We start from the raw sequence: 4,436 nt of genomic DNA on the forward strand, positions 1-4,436 counted from the left end.
GCATCACAGTTTAACTGAGGGGGGGGGGGTCAAGGTCTCCACCCTGGGGGACATGGTGGCAATAGGAGGCCACATGTAGAATTAGCAATTCACTGGTCCCCTGTGAATGTGCAATGTGTCCTGGTGCTGGGGAACATAGTAACTGAATGTTCTCTGATTTATGACAACCCTGAACAGGGACCCCTGCTGTGATAGATGGCTATGGGAGTAAGGCAACTAGAATGAAGAAAGCCCAAATCCCACTGGGGATAGGGGGTTGACCCCCAAAGGAGTATGTTGTGTAGATTTCTTCCATCCCTAAATATGTTTTGGGAGTAAATATCCTGCAAGGCCCATGGTTACAGAACACTGCAGGTGAGTTCAGACTGAGGGTATGTTTAGTAAAGGCAGTTCTGAGGGGACATGCTAAGCACCCACCTGTAGCTCTGTCTGTACCTCAGCGGCTGACAAATACTAAGCAATGTAAATTGCCTGGGGGCACAAGGAAATTTGGGAAACCCTACAAGAGTTGGAGAAAGTGGGCATCATAAACCTACTCAAAGTCCTTTTAATTCCCCAGTGTGTCCAGTGAAAAAGTCAGATACCTTCTGGCATATGACTGGACTACAGGGAATTGAATTAATGTCACACCCCCCTTTGCATACTGCTGTCCCTTCAATAGCAGCCCTTATGGACACACCAAGCCATGAATTGGGGACATAGCATTATGTTGTGAACCTTGCTAATGCTTTCTTCTCTACTGACACAGTACAGGATAGTCAGGAACAGTTTGCCTTCACATGAGAAGACCTGCAGTGGACATTCACTGTCCTTCCAAAGGGATATCTTCACAGTCAACCATTTGTCACAAACTTGTAGCCCAAGACTTGGCCACATAGAAGAAAATGCAAATGGTGCAGCTGTATAGCTACATTGATGATGTTATGCTCACACCTGATTCTCTTGCAGATTTAGAAGGGGCAGTTCCTAGACTGCTGCAACATCTACAAGAGACAGGATGGGCTGTGAACAACACCAAGGTCAGGGACATGGTTTGTCTATAAAATTCTTGGGGGTTGTCTGGTCAGGTGAAACTGAAGTTATTCCTGAAGCAGTCATAGACAAGGTCAAGGCTTTCTCTACCTTACCACTGTGGCAGTATTACAAAATTTTTTGGGTATTTTGGACTACTGGAGAGTGTTTATCCTGCACTTGGCACAAATTCTGAAGCCCTTTATATAGGTTGATACAAAAGGGCATCAGGTGGGACTACGATGAGACATGTGCAGCTGCTTTTACTGCTGCCAAGTGAGCAGTCAAGGCCATACTGGCCATGAGTGTAATGGAATCATCAAGGCCCTGTGAGCTAGATATTCATGCAACTGTAAATGGTCATATATGGGGCCTTTGGCAGCAGCTTGAATGGACATGTCAACCTATTGGATTCTGGTCACAACTATGGAAAGGAGCAGAGGACCGGTACACCTTGATAGAGAAACAACTAGCTGTTGTGTACCATGCATTGCTGGCACAGAGCCCATCACCAGAACAGCTCTGACCAAGGTAATCATCAGCTATCCTATCACAGGGTGGGTGCAACACTGGACCCAAAGGCTACAGAGTGGAGTGGCAAAGACGCCTACACTGGCCAAATTGGGCACATATTTACAGCAGCATAGAGCCCTCTATAATAGCCCGTTAAGTGGAGAACTCCAGCACTTATTGGGGTCAGTGACCTATACCAGTTGAAAGCAGGAAGAACTTGCTTTTGAGCCTTTGGTAGCCGAGAGTCCTCATCAGGAGGGAACAGCTCCTATACCTGAAGATGCTTGGTATACAGATGACTCCAGTCATGGGCAGCTCCCAAAGTAGAGGGCTGTGGCTTTCCATCCTAATACTGAGACAATATGGATGGAGGATGGAGAGGGGAAGAGCATCCAGTGGGCTGAGTTGTGGGCTGTATGGCTCATAATCACCCAGGAGCCCTTCCCCATAGCTGTCTGCACTGACCACTGGGCCGTCTATTGGAGCTTGACCCTGTGGCTACCGACATTATACCATGCCAACTGGATGGTTGTTTACTGGCCCCTTTGGGGGCTAGAGTTGTGGCAAGGCCTATGGGCCTCTGGTCAGACTAACACAGTTACTGTATATCATGTGATTGGCCTTATGCCTTTGGCATCCCAGGGAATGATGAAGCAGACGCATTGGTGTAGGTGCGTTGGCTAGAAGGAAAGCCTGCCTCTGATGTAGCCAAATGCTACAACAGCATTTGTTGCACTCAGGGCAAAAGACAATATGGGCTGTAGCCCATTGGTGGGTCTTGATATTGACCTTTGAAGAAGTCAGCAGAGCCAAGAGGGAGTGCTTTGTGTGCTCTTAGAGGGACTTACACTGAGTCCCATAGCAACATGGGACCATAGTAAAGGAGCTAATACCTCTTGTCAGGTGGCAGATAGACTACATTGGACCTCTGCCCATATCTGAAGAATATCGGTATACCATGACTTGTGTGGACATGGCTACTGGACTACTGGGTTCTTTTCCTGCATGTTGTGCAGATCAGCAAACAACCAAGAGGGCCTAGAGCTTCTCTTTGCAGCCTATGGCCAGTCGCAGGTGACTAAGAGGGATCAAGACACCCACTTCAATGGACATGCATTACAAGAATAGGGGCAGCAATTAGGAATAAAGTGGAAGTTTCATGTACTATATAACCCTACCGGGGGAGGCATGTTATAGAGGTACAATGGTTTGTTGAAATCTGGCCTGAAGTCAGACACCAATAGTCTAAGGGGCTGGTCAGTTAACTTATGGACAGTGCTACAGCTTTTGAGTGAGAAGCCCCAAAAAAGGACCTTAAGCCCTGTGAATATGCTCACACACCTTGCTGCCTCTCCTATACAACTGTATGTGCAAACCAAAGAGGACTTATTGAAGCCAGGATATGACCAGCAGAGCAACATCCTGCTGCCAGCCCCAACTGCATTGAGCCCTGGAGACACTGTTGAGTGGACATGGCCCTGGACATTTCAACACATGGACCTGTGATGGCTGGTCCTTCTGGCATCTTGGGGAAAAGGCCTGGAAGCTGGCCTTGTGTGTATTCCTGGAGTAACAGCAGAGTGGCCCCCAAAGATCATGCTAGTGTACCCAAAATATCCAGGAGTGAGAGCATCTTACAGTGAACTTTTGTTTTATCTTTATGGCCAGTGCATGTACCTCCTACAACCTTATATATTGACCCATTTGTAACTCCCACAGGGAGTGGGGTGAATGTCTGGTATACTAGGCCAGGATGAGATCCCATTCCTGCCACTGTCCTATCACAGGACCACTTTTTTGCATGCATCCTGCCTGATGGACAAGATTTGCCTATGCTACTGTCACTGAAACATGTATCTTATCACCCTTAAGGTTATTTTCTTCTATAGTACCTGTGGTTTGGATGTGCCCCCTGGCTGCACCTGCTGCATGATGATTGCTCTGAACTCCCTATCTATTCAGCTACCGACTGCCTGTAGAATGGGCGAGCTATGGACTTAGGGACTTTGAACCTAGCTGAGTCCTCCAGCTTGAGGATTATCATGGTTTTGTTTTTAGTCTGGTTACAATGCTGCAGTTTTCTCACACAGGGGCCATTGCAGAAAATGGAGGATGAATAGATTGTGAGGCAAGATTTCTGGATACATAGCTTGTGGGTAAAATTGCAAAATTTCCATAATCTCTTGCCTGGCTTTCATGCATCTCCATATCATAGGTGTTTCCAAGGGGTGGACAGAAATAGTCCATCTCCATGTCAATAGGTAATTAAAAGAGCCAGTGAGGGACCAGGGAGGTTGGGTGGAGTTTTTTTTCTCTGCTGAGGCAGCTCGGTCAAGAGAGATGCGGTACAACTGCTTGTAAGCAATAAACTTCTTAAACTTTATTTCTCCCTTTGACTGATTTTGGTTTCAAAGGTATTTTAACTCCAGTATTTTCCCCTGGAGTTACACCAACTAAAAATAGTTTATGTGTGGAAATGGATAGAGTGCCCAGTTAAAAATAATTCCAAAATGGAAAGCTGTATCTGTCTTTTCAGGGTTGACACTTGGTGACATCCATATTGTAACAGAGAAGCTTGATTCTTTACATAATATATTCATCATTTGACACTTGGTTTTATTACCCATCATTGATTCTCTCATCTTAAATAAAGTTTTCTTTCTCTGTATTCCTACCTATTTAGTTACCATTATTTATACTCACCAAATCCCCCTCAATAAATCTAAGTGCATATATTTTTATCAAATGTGCATAATTGGGTTCATTTATGCATACATGTATGTGCTACAGGGTAACAGCTATGCCAGGAAAGACTGATTTCCAAGTGTGACCTGTGAGGAATAAAGTAGAGAAAATTAGGTATTTTAAGAATCTACTATCTGACAAGACTACAGTAACATTAGTTTATTTAA

The sequence above is a fragment of the Manis pentadactyla genome, chromosome 12 (assembly GCF_030020395.1).
Source record: "Manis pentadactyla isolate mManPen7 chromosome 12, mManPen7.hap1, whole genome shotgun sequence".
NCBI lineage: Eukaryota > Metazoa > Chordata > Mammalia > Pholidota > Manidae > Manis > Manis pentadactyla.